This window comes from Rhinopithecus bieti, unplaced genomic scaffold (genome assembly GCF_001698545.2).
Source record: "Rhinopithecus bieti isolate Rb0 unplaced genomic scaffold, ASM169854v2 scaffold_21649, whole genome shotgun sequence".
NCBI lineage: Eukaryota > Metazoa > Chordata > Mammalia > Primates > Cercopithecidae > Rhinopithecus > Rhinopithecus bieti.
In genome coordinates this window covers 1,408,065-1,421,051 of record NW_016811584.1, presented here as the reverse complement: position 1 = coordinate 1,421,051, position 12,987 = coordinate 1,408,065, and the positions used below count along the sequence as shown (strand labels likewise).

General features: G+C 43.7%; 1 protein-coding gene across 1 annotated transcript in view; it reads left to right on the top strand.

Moving 5' to 3' along the window:
* The first annotated feature begins 4,873 nt into the window (after positions 1–4,873).
* Positions 4,874–12,987, top strand: part of ERC2 (ELKS/RAB6-interacting/CAST family member 2) — a 905,732-nt gene continuing 897,618 nt past the window's right edge. The window contains 1 exon segment of the mRNA XM_017894219.1: positions 4,874–4,977. The gene's annotated coding sequence lies outside the window, so the exon portion shown is untranslated.

Below are 12,987 nucleotides of genomic sequence, written 5' to 3'. Positions count from 1 at the left end.
TTACAGAGTCTTATTCTGTCACCTACGCTGGAGTGCAGTGGTGTGATCACAGCTTACTGCAGCCTTGACCTCCTGGGCTCGAGTGATCCTCCTGCCTTGGCCTCCCAAAGTGCTGGATTACAGATGTGAGCTACCATGCGCAGCCAAAATATGTATATTTTTGATGGTGCTGAATTTTGATATGTTTGCTATGATGCTTAAAACCTACAAACGTCTTAAAACATTCCTGGCAAATATAATTTGAATGGTTTAATGGAACCAATTGTTTGTTTCCAAAGGATCAGGTGATTTTTTTCCAGTCCAACTGTTGTGGTGGTAGGTCAGTTAATTAGGTGTTTTGTTTTGTTTTAAAGTGGCAGTCCAATCATGTTTCTTTTGAGCTAAAATCTACCCTATTAAGACTTGCACAAATGACCTCATACCTAAGAAGAACAGACAATTATAAGTTGTTTAGGGATTTTGTTTCTTATTTAACTAGATTCTTCCTGTGGACATGCCAATTACTGTTCTGGGTTACCTGGCTATGCCCAGGACTCTAATCACCAAACTTGGTGACTCCCATATACTATCTTTATCAAGTATCTGTTGTCTGACTTCAAAGCACATTGAAACTGCCATGTTCTGGACATCTCTACCATGAGGTCCTTGGCATCTCAAATACGAAAAGCCTCAAATTGAACCCATAAACTGTTCATAATTGGGTTTCCCATATGATCTATAAACGTTCCATAAACCTGTACTCCTCCCCCAACCTTTATTTCCAGTTTTAGTGAATGGCACATTATCCACCCAGTTACCCAAACCAGACTCCTGGGAGCATTTTTGACTCCTCTCTCTTGACCACAGCCAATTGCTCACCAAGTCCAGTTTATTTTACCTTGTTTGTTCTGGAGTCAGACTTCTTGGGTTAGAATTTCAGCCCTGCAATGATTTAGCTGTGTGGTCCTGGTAAATTACCTTACTACAGGTGCCTCAGTGCCTTTGTTGGCAAAATAGGTATAATAATGGTATATTTTAGGTCGATTGTGAGGAATAAGTCAGTTAATGCACACAAAGGGCTTCGAACAGGGCCTGGCACATAGTATCAATTTTGTCTAATTGGTATTTGTTCTTCGTTGCTATTACTATATTCAAAATGAATGCAAAAAATCCAAAGAAACAGAAACAAAACCAACACAGGTTGTTGTTTTATGACCCTTCTTCACTGTGCAACAAGAACGGTTGTTTCAGTTCCGAGGCCACTTGGCTATCATATTCCCACACTGGCAGGCTTATGAGAGTTAACAATCACAGGAGAACTGATTGGGCATTATGGTGCTTTTATATATAGTCATGCTTTTTCATTGTAGAGATTAACTTTTTCTATTTGGTTCAAAAAATATGTAGGGGTACCCAGTTTTTCTTTTGCTTCAGGCTCTGATATGGCTTGGCTCAGGCCCAGGTAGAGCTGATAGAACTGGCTGATGGTGTAAACGTGTGGTATAAGCAAAAGGAGGAATTAATGATACTCCTAGGTTTGGACCTGAGCAACAAGATGATTGGTGATGTCATTATCCTGATGGGTGACCTTGGGAGAGAGGAGACTTGGTGCGTAAAAATCAAGTTTGAGATACTGGTTAGATACTCACAATGGGGAAGTCAAATAAGCAGGTAGATATCCAAGTTCTTTAGGTCTTTAGAAATCTCATTTCTGTCTATATGGCTGGCTGTTCTCTTTACAGACCAGCTTCCTTGGCAAGGGTCTTAGAACTTACTTCGTGATGACTTTGGCATTGTGGTTTTTGGTGCCATAGTTCTAATTTGGGCCACCACAGTCTACAATCTCACCATTCAATGCCAACTGACTGACTCATACTTCAAGCTCAATTTGAAATACTGGAGGGAGAGCCTGTCATGGCTTATCCAGGGGCAGGTGTCCACCACAGCTCCCATCTATAATAGCTGCCACTCCAGGCTGAGCACACTGTAGGGCAGCAAAGTTGGATGTGGCAACAAAGTTGATATTTCCTTAGGAAAACTTTTTCTGAACCCCAGGGGAACAGTTGGTTATCCTTCCTGCATGTTCCTGCAGTTCCCAGAACTTTGTTCCTTCACAGGCAATATTGTTATTGCCTGCTTCTTGTTTGTCTCCGTCACTAAACTGTACAGTCCTTGAGGCAGGGGCTCTGAACCCATAGGACCTAGCAGAAAGTAGATGCTCAATAAGTATTTGTTGAATGAATGAATGAATATGTGAGAAAAAATATCTGCCATGAAAGTATGCTCTCTCTGACTTACTTGAGAAGAGCTTGCCAAGATGAAGAAAGACATCAATAACCGTCAAAACAACACAAACCAAACCACCACGACAACAAAAAACCCTGGAGCAACGGACCATGTTTCAGAAAATACAATATGTTTTAGAATTTTCTGTCCTGAAGGGTTAGATCTCACAATGGCTACTTGTTAGCATATTGAGAGAAGGTGTGTGTGTATGTATTTGTGTACATATACACACATATATGTGTATTTTAACATAAAGTTAGAAAATGTTAGCGTTGAGAGTAATCTTAAGATTCTTTAGTTCAGCTTTTTATTTTCAGAAAACTAAGTCCCAGCGAGGATAAAGATGATTTGCTTAAGATTCCTATAACTTCCACTCTTGTTTTACTATGTAGAGTCACTTTCTATTTAAAGTAATTATTCTTAACTTTTTCTGGGTCAAGGACCCAATTTGAAAGAAATCCGTTGAGAACCATGAATCTTCTCTTTGTGGGAAAAATGTACATAAGCATGTATATAACAAATTGTCCCCGAATGTCAAGGATTCCTTTTAAAACCCATGGATCAAAGGAAAAGAGAATGGGTGGCCAACCAGAGTGAACCTCAGGCATTGATTTAAATAAATTCTTCATGGAATCACCCTGGGTATGTTACTCAACTTTTCTGAAAGACGGTAAACATCTTATAGAATTTTTGTGAGAATAGTTGAGAAAATGTAAGTGCCCGCACAGAGGGGGGTATACTAAAAAATGTTGGCCACGTTTCAAAAGATATGGGATTTTAGGAATTCTCAAAGGACTCTCAACAAGGCTCTCATATACAACAAGCCTTTAGAGCAGAGGCTGTCAAGGATGTATGTGGGGAACAAAACACAATAGATGGAGCTTGGTTTTGCCCCGGAGCATCTAGGTCAGGAGAATGAGTGTTGATTTTTTAGAGAGAGAAAGAAGAGGATGAGGGCAAGGAGAGTCTGTGAAAAACCTTAGACACCAGAGGTGTACAGGCTTAAGGAACAGGCATTTGGGCAGGAACAGGAAGGCATCCTTGTCTCTCAAAGTCTGATTCCCTGAGCAGGAATAATTTAATATTTGAATTCTGGCCAGGCTCTGTGGCTCATGCCTGTAACGCCAGCATTTTGAGAAGCTTGAAGTCAGTAGATCATTTGAGGTCAGGAGTTCAAGACCAGCCTGGCCAAGATGGTGAAACCCCATATGTACTAAAAATACAAAAATTAGATGGGCATAGTGATGGACTCCTGTAATCCCAGCTACTTAGGAGGCAGAAGCAGGAGAATTGCTTGAACCCAGGAGGCGGAGGTTGCAGTGAGCTGAGATAGCACCACTGCACTCCAGCCTGGGCGACAGAGCAAGACTCTGTCTCAAAGAAAAACAAACAAACAAACAAACAAACAAACAAACAAAAATTGAATTCCCACCAGTGGAGGAAAGAAGGAGCCATCCTCTAATCGCTGTACTAATTCTATGCCTCTGTGCACCCAAACATCTCACGGCTGGATTTGGTTTATTTGTCTGAGCTTCCCAGCAGGAGAAATTTAGATCTGGCCACTGAAATTGCTGGAAGCAGACTCATCAGGACAGGAAGGAAATGACTGCTCTATCCCTGCAAATTGACTACTCAGTGAAAGAGACCAAGTTTAAAGATGCCCATGGCTATCCCAGTACCCTCCCTAATATAAAATGGCACAGCTGGGGCTCCAGACTTGTTGAGTGGAAGCTTTTTCCAATGAAAAACTTGTCCAAATCCTCTTGCTCATTACCTTGAGGTGTGTGTGTGTGTGTGCGTGTGTGCGCGCGCGTGCCTGGGTGCGCGCGTATCAACTCAGACATCATCTTTCTACCTTAAATCGGGACAATGCAAGCACATTTCAGGGCACAGAAGAGGCACCCAATGAATATGACGGATACGATCTTTTCTCTTGTTACCGTCTTTATCTTTCATTCTGTCTTGTCTTTGGGGGAACAAGAAAGTAAAGATCTTATGAAATCCTTTCAACCTCCTAAGGAACATTAAAGCTGATGGACGGTGCCAGGGTGTGGTAACCACGACCCCCTACTCCAATGCTTAACTTAAAAGTTAAGTGCCATCACTGCCCCTGTCACCAAAGCCACCTGACAAGTTCCGGGAGTGCCTGGCAGCTTTTGGAGGGGGGTACCCGGGAAGGGGCGTCAGGGACAGAAGATGGGGGCCAGGTGCTTCGCGCCGCGGCCTGCCGGGAGGAGGCGCTGCGAAGACCCCCAGCCCATGCCGTGCGCTTTCTGCTGCCCCCAGCGGAGGCGCCCGGGCCCCAGCCGCGGCCCCGCTAGCGGCTCCTCGGGAATGCTGGGAATGTGAGTCAGGGCCTCCGCGAGCGGGCGAGCGTGCGGGCCGGCCGGGTGGGGGCCCCGCCGAGCGCAGCGCCCGGCAGCGCGCCGCGAGCGCGGCCGTCTTCGGGACTCGCGCGGTGCGCCCCCTCGGCCGCCGGCCCCGCCCGGCCCCGCGCCCGGCCCCGGCCCTCCGAGCGGTGTCCTCCTCCTTCCCTTCTTTCCTCCCTCCCCGTTCCCCGCCCCGCTTCTCCTCCTCTTCCTCCGCCTCTCGCTCCTGCTCGCTCGGTCTTCGGCTCCGGCGCCGGCTCCTGCTCCTCCCGGCCGCCCGGGGCCAAGGCGACAAGAGGTTGTAAAAATCCATGTGGGACGGCCCCGGGCGAGCATCGGAAAGGTGAGACGCCGACGCTGGGGCCGGGGCCGCCTGGTGTCTGGCTCCCTTGGGGTACCCGTGCCCAGGCATCCCTCGTGCCGGGTCCCCCTCGGTTGTGGGGAGCTGCAATGCGTTATCGTGGGGAGCCTAGGGGTGAACCATCCGCCTCCTCCGGGGCTTTCTCGGGCGGGGGAAGGGATAGGGCGGCCTAAGGGAGGATTTGCCTTGATGTCTAAACCCCCGGATTGGAACAAGTGCACGGTTTCCTCCGGCGCGCGGGCGCCGCTCACTATCCCCGGCGGCCCGGGCCACCTCCTGCAGTCCCTCTCCGGCAGCCACCCTCACTGCCATCGCCTTTCTTCTCTCAGATCCCCCTCTTCTGCCTGGCGTCCCCTCTTGCCTCGAGGGGTGGGATGTTAGCGGGGGCGGGGGTCTTGAGCAACCCCAAGCAGAACAAAGTGTAGAAAGGTGGAGCCCCAGCCCAGGGGGTGGGGTGGCTGGCTGCCTGGGTGGGCTCCGAGGGGAGCGTGTGTTTTTAAAAAAAACCCGTGTCAGGGAAAATGAAGCCGATTTATGGGGAGGGCTAGGGGATGGTGTATGAAAAGGAATACGATGTGAAATTGAACTGAACGGCATTCCTTCTCTCCTCCTCCCCATCTCCTAATTATACAAAAAAGGGATACTTACGAAGGTGTACCTAATTTAAAAAAATACCGTACGAGCCTTTGAAAGATCATCTTAGGATAGTGAAGATTAAGAGCTGCTTTGGTTCGGGGTAATAAAATAGCGCTCGTAAACTCTCCGTTCGGCCCTGCCTTATTTATTTTGTACTTAAGGGTCTCTGTTCTTGCCAGAGAGGGAGGTTCCGCTCTTTTAGGAGTCGATCGATTTTAGGCGGCTACCTGCCTTTGCTGGATGAAAGGCAATTTACTCCCGGAGCGGTGAATTGTCAGGTCCCTCTGTGATTGACAGCCACACCTGCCACTTACGTGGGTAGAATGGGGACCAGTGGAACCCAAAGAACCAATCAATGCTCGGGAGAGGAGGGCAGCTCCCATTTGTCATAGTTAGTTTCCTGGTTGGCTCTTTAAATCAGTGGTTTTACTTAACCATTGGTTTCCACCTGGTATGGGGATCCAGCTGTGAGAGGCAGACAAGCGGGAAGAAAACTCTTTGAAAATGGACTTTTAGAAGCAAGTATATCTGACCCGTGTTTCCTTGTCCTCCCCATCCCTTACCCACCACCCTCCTGATTATTAGATGTAGTAGTTGCAGATGCCAAGGCCATTGGCTTAAAAATGAAACTGAATCTGTGTAAAGAAGGAATTGGGGGAGGGGGTGTTAGAATTGCCCACCTATTTCTCCAGAATTGCAGTCTTTATAAGAGACACCATGTGCCGTTGAGCTATCCGGGAAAAGGGTGTGGCACTTTGTCTCCTATGGTCACTCTTGTCCTTGTAAAGTCACGTTGTTTCTCAGTATACAGTACTTGGGTCTTGGCTCTACTGGATGGATTTATAAGACATTTTTGAAACCTGCAAACGTTCTTTATGGGGAGTCACATGAATAGAAGGGATTCTTTTAGTTCTGACAGTTAACTCAACTTCTGGAAGTGAGGGCTGCCTTGTTCTCTTTTGCAGAATGTCAGTTTGGTGGTGGTGGGGTCAAGTCATTTTCTTTCTGGGGAGTAGTAGAGTTTGCCTTTTTCTCATATAAACCATCTTGTCTCTTTGCTTCTGTGCTTTAATAAAATACTTTTACAGTTTTGGCAGGGAGGGGTGTGGAAGGTGATGGTGTCATGGTTTTCACCAGCAAGACTTTCACCGGTGGATGAATCATGGGTGAAGGACCAGATCCTTCTCAACTCGCTGCTAGTGAAAGGCTGATTTTTCAACACCCTTCTCTCTGAATTCATTAAAAAAATTACTGATTGATCCAAAGAGCTGCCACTTTATAGAAGCTGTACCTGGATGTGAACATAATGCTGTGAATTAAGCATTTCATAAACAGACTGTGAGCCAGAATATACTGATTAGAATAGTTTTCATGTAGAAGTCGGGGTTGTCAAAGCAGTATTATTACTATTACTATCATCATCATTATTATTGCATAGGCAAGCACTTTGTTGAGTACTTTATATGCATTATCTTTTTTAAACCTTGTGGAGTCCCTGTGAAGTAGGTACTATTCTTATGCCCAAATTATAGATGAGTAACTGGAAGGAATTAAGTATCTTGCCACAGTTTAGTATGAAAGCAAGAACCTGAGCCCAGGCTTGTCTTACCCAGAGCCCATGACCTTGGCCATGGCCTTGACTTCAAATTTTGGTTGTGTAGTCTGCATGTGTCCAGTCTGAAGTGTAGGTTCTCCCAGCATACGTAGAGCTAACCCTCTTAAGAGTCCACTGTGATTCTGACAGTCCTTTTATCAGCCTGTTTTGCCTTTCCATTTGAAGGCTGTGGCATGAGTCAATAGGCAAATTTAGTAACTTTGTTTATTATATATTTCCAGTAGAAACATAATAAAATATAAAAAAAAATAAAATAAAAATTTTGACTCGATAGAAATTTAGTTCCAAACTTAATGATGATGACTTAAAAGAAGGTAAAACAAAACAAAATTCACACTCTTCCATTTTTCTTGACACCTTAAATTTCCAATTAGGGTTTTAAATAGATCTTGGTTGAATAAATGCTCCTAACATCATTCAATTGTCTCCCTGCCAAGGGATTAGGGTTTTATTTTCTTTGTTATTTACAGAGACCGTTTTCCATTAGTGATTAGCTATAATGATATTTAAAATTATTCTTTTGTAATAGCGTGACCCTCTTATTTTATTTTTTATTGTTTTTTGAAGTGGAGTCTTGCTCTGTCACCCAGGTTGGAGTGCAGTGGCGTGATCTTGGCTCATTGTAATCTCCGCCTCCCGGGTTCAAGTGATTCTCCTGCCTCAGGAGTAGCTGGGATTACAGGTGCCCACCACCATGCTTCTTTAATTTTTGTATTTTTAGTAGAGACGGGGTTTCACCATGTTGGCCAGGCTGGTCTCAAACTCCTGACCTCAGGTGATCCTCCTGCCTTGGCCTCCCAAAGTGCTGGCGTTACAGGTGTGACCAGCCCCTCTTGTTTTTAATATGTTGGAAAAGCTACAAGGTGTAAGCCTTATCAGTCTCTTCCCATTGGTGAAACTCAGTGGTGAAGGTTTGCCAAAACAGGTATCCTGAAAAATAAGGTGAATGGTGTTGGAGTCCACAAATTTACCTAAAGAGTCTTCGACTTTGGTTAGGTTGACTTTTGTACAATCTGCATTTGTTTGTTTTACTAGGACATCCTCTAGCCCCCTTTTTTTTTTTTTTTTTTTTTTAAATCTGCTAACCAGTTAACATTTTGGCTGGTCCATGGGGCACCTACTTGCCAGCCAACAGTTTCTGTTTCAGCAATGTTTACACTATTCCTTTATATTTTATTGTGATTTTCTTAGTTTAGAAACATAGGATGAATGGAAAACACAGAAAGGCACCAATATTCATGGTAATGTGGGTCTCATAAATTTAAAATAGTTGATCCAAAGGTAGAAATCACTGGATGTACAAAACATGGCGATTCTTCAGCCTGTTCTTTTTATGTGAAGAAAAGGAACAAAGTGAATGAAGACATAAGACATGCTAACATATATCAAATGATAAGATATATTAGTCAGTTTTGGCAGTGTAACAAAACTCCGAATTACAGCAACAGGTATTTATTTTCACACTCATGGGTCTTCAGGTTGACCGTGATTTGGCTGGTATAGGTTGGGCTCCTTGGGGTGGCTGTACAGAGGCTCCAGTTGGGTTCCAGTCTGCTCCACATGTGTCCAGGGGCCCAGGCTGAAGGGATGGCAGCTACTTGGGGCATACTCTTCTCCTGGCAGATCACTGGAGCCAAGAGGCAAACTGCACGAGCAAATGTCACTTTCACTGATAACCTATTTTGGACAAAGCACTATTTTGAACAAAACTTGTGTGTAAAAGTAGACTGTGTTCACAGTAAGGGAGTGAACATCTGATGAACTATGATCCAGATTCCAACAGCATGTAAAAATTATGGTGAGAGGCTTTTCTAATTTTTTCTTTTTCCTGGGGAATGCAATTTTCATCCCCTTACTCCCATTGCTGGCTGTGTGACATATAAACCTGGTGCTTAACTTTTTCATTTCAGGAATATACTGTGTTTGATTTTAGAGGGCTGGCTGTAAAGCAGGTTGGTGTATACACATGAATTACTTAAATTATTAAGGCATTATTTATTAGAACCTACTGTGTTCCAAGAGACAATGTTCAGTCTCTAAAAACTTTGGTGAACAGTTTTTATCTGATGTGGGTCCTGCCACCATGAAACTTATCATTAGGAATAAGTGTAAGGAAGGACTTCTTGGATGCAATGGCATTTTCCTGGACCTTAAAGCAGGGAGAGTTGGAGATGCAGATAGAGCAAGGGATACCATAAAAATGTAGGGGCACACATGGATATTGAGTTATTCCACTTGGCCAGAGAGTAAGAAAGGTGAATAACAGCAGCAATAATAATTATAACAGTAGTATTTATAGCTTAACTTCTATTGGGCAGTTAACTATGTGTTAGGCACTGTGCTTAGCACTTTCCATAAGATATTTAATATTGAGTAGGCATTGCTGGTTGCCTACCCAACATTCATTTTCTCCTTTCTAACTAAAAGAAACCCAATTTTGTCTGAGATGGAAATAAGCCCACCTCACCTTCCCAAGACTCCCTTGGACTTAGAGTGGCCATGAGAGTTGAGTCTGATAATGACATAAGTGGAAGTTGTTGGGTGGAGGCTTTCCTGAAAATGTGGTGAGTGGGACACACCTGGTTGTTATACTCCAAGAACTTTTCAGCTGTTTTAGCTTCTTGCTGCTGAGATCATCGGTGCAATGCCTGGAGGGGTAGCAGCCAACTACAACAATGAAAATAAAGTCATGGTTTTTATTTTGTTTGTTTGCTTTTGAGACAGGGCCTCACTCTGTCACTGAGCTTGGAGTGCAGTGGCACGGATCTCAGCTCATGCAGTCTTGATTTCCCTGGCTCAAGTGATTCTCCTACCTCAGTCTTCCCAGTAGCTGGAACTACGGGTGTGCACTACCATGCCTGGCTGATTTTTGTATACTTTTGTAAAGATGAGGTTTCCCCATGTTGCCCAGGCTGGTCTTGAACTCCTGAGCTCAAGTGATCTACCTGCCTTGGCCTCCCAAAGTGCTGGGATTACAGGTGTGAGCCACTGTGCCCAGCCAAAATCATGTCTTACAAATGGCGAAGCTGGAGTCTGGAAGGATCTTGGTCTTGGTGACATTGTTCATTCATAGTACCAGCCCAGACTGCCTTCCCCTGTACTTCTTATTGCATGAAACAAAAAAGTTCTTTACTTGTAAGACACTACTTATTACTTGTGGCCACATACTCCTCACTAATACACACCTTCTCAAGAAAACCCTCAAAGTAGATGCTATCACCTATTTTGCAGGTGAGAACATTAAAACTTAGAGTGGTTAAGGACTTGCCCAACCAGTAAGTGGAAGCGTTGTGGGTTCAAAACAATGTCATTTTGACTTTCAGGATCATCATCTTGCCTCTGGCTGGGCAGGATAAGTACTATAGTGGAGATAATATTGGAAAATTAGGCTGGAGTAAGACTGAGGAGGCACATGGATTCCTGGTTGAAATATTTGAGTTTGATTTCATGGGCTGGTGAGTATAAAGCCACTGAAAAAGACAGAGACCAGAGGTTGGGAGACCACTGAGGCTTGAGTGCATGACATACATACTTTAGTGCGAGTGAAGGTGGAGGGAAAACTGGGCATGAAACAGAGCTGGGGACATGAGAAGATAATGGAATTGAGTGAACCCAAATCATAGTTGCTGTTAACCTGAGAACAAAATGAAAGTCTCCTGAAGACTAGTATTCACTTCTACTGATGGCTTCACATTTGCCCAGAAGTAGGCAATGAGTAATATAGACAATTGCTAATGGGATATGAATCACTATTTAATGCTGTGGGGTGGGGTCTTCCACTCATTGTCGATACCATTTATTGAGCCCTTGATGACCTTGTATTACATGACTTTGATCTGGGTCTGGCTCACTGTGCCAGTTAAAGGTAGCAGAGGTGAAGGATAAGGTCAGAAGGTGCTGCCGTGGTACATTAGATTCTGTCCATGGACTTATTTCTGCTAAACATTCTAGACCTTCCTTGCGGGGTAGATTGGGGTTACTTTAACTGTCTGTGTCTCCTTTGTTTCTTTACTTTTTAAATCTGTAAAATAAAGGATTTGGTTTATAGTCATAGTTTTCAAATGTTTTTCAGCTGTTAAAACTTTTGTTTCCTAAATAAAATTTATCTGGACCCTCAGTATATTTATAGAAAGCAGAGTTGTTCTGGAAATTTAGGGTCCAGATTTATGTTGCATGAGGTATCTTTACGTTGAGGCCACTGCTCTAAAATGATACCTACACACCCTTCCTGGTCCAGGATTATATAAATCTTATAGCTGTTCAGATGTTTTATTTGTGCATCATCTTTAATAAATCCCTTTGTTATTCCACAGGTTATGTCTTGATATCATCTGTGGTAGAGACTGTTAATGTTCCCCATAGCTACTTTTTCTTTCCTTCCAGGCATATGTTGGAGGTGGCTTGCATCACTTCCATGCTAGAACATTTGATTTCCAGTGTGAGAGCACCCAGTGCTCTCTTCTACTGCAATGATTATGGACATGTGTGTCGAGATGGAGCCCTCCATCTGCCTGGGCCTTTCAGTCACTAAATGAACACAGCTTCCAGTCAACTGGAGTTGGACATACAGACCAAGAAGTAAACTTTGGTTGTCTTAAGCAATGAAGATTTTGTGATTTTTGGTTTCTGCAGCACTTTTCTGCTTATGTTTACTGATAGGTCATCTTTGAGCATATCTGCTAAACTTTATGTAACTTACTTTTTGGGTGCCTTCTGGATTAACCTGAAGCCTGGCCAGCTTGTCCTTACTTTGTAGTTAGGAAAGCAGTGGGCTGGCACCTACATCTACTGTCCTGTACTAATAGATTCTTTGAATTGAAATCTTTATGCTCAATAACATTTGTTTTCATGTTTAAAAAGTGCCTGAAGACATATTGTATAGTGCACCTTACTGTTCTTAAAAAAAAAAAAAAGCCTTTATGCCATGTTGCTTTTTTTTTGTATTTTTAGTAGAGACGGGGTTTCACGGTGTTAGCCAGGATGGTCTTGATCTCCTGACCTCATGATCCCCCCGCCTTGGCCCCCTAAAGTGCTGGGATTACAGGCGTGAGCCACCACACCTGGCCGCCACGTTGCTTTTTAAGTATAGAATCTCTGTGGCTTAGAAAGGAATAATGACTATCAGTTACCATAACAATGGCTGTTATTAATTAAGTAGTGATTGATTTATGAAGTATTTATTGGGTATCTATTTTGTGATAGGCACTGGGGGTACAGAGATGAACCACAGATAGTTCCTTACTACTTGGAGCTAATACTCCAGTTGGAAGTGATGGATACATTTGCTCTGTTATATGAAGAGCACCATTTATTGAGCATTTACTATGTGGTAGGCACTGCTGGGTGCTTTATATTGCTCATTTCATATTAACTATACAGGTAAACGCATTATCCCATTTTATAGGCGAGGAAACTGAGACTCAAAGAGTTGGATAAGTTCCATGAAGGCAAGAGCTTTGCCTTTTGCTGTATCCCTGGTGCCAAGATGTTCTATAAGTATTTGTTATGTTGTATTGTTGTATTGTATCTATAAGTATTGAAGGAACAGAAAAACTTGCTCAGAGTTAATGCTGTGGCAGAGCCAGAATTTGAATCCACCTCTGCCTTACTCTCAAGGCTGCTAAATTATCACTAGAGAAAGTAGAAACAGTGAGTGGCCCCACAATTGCATCAGAAACAACCACCAAGCCTTACCAGTGTCAATGCCAAAAGCACCAGGAACTCTAAGCTGTCTCACTTTC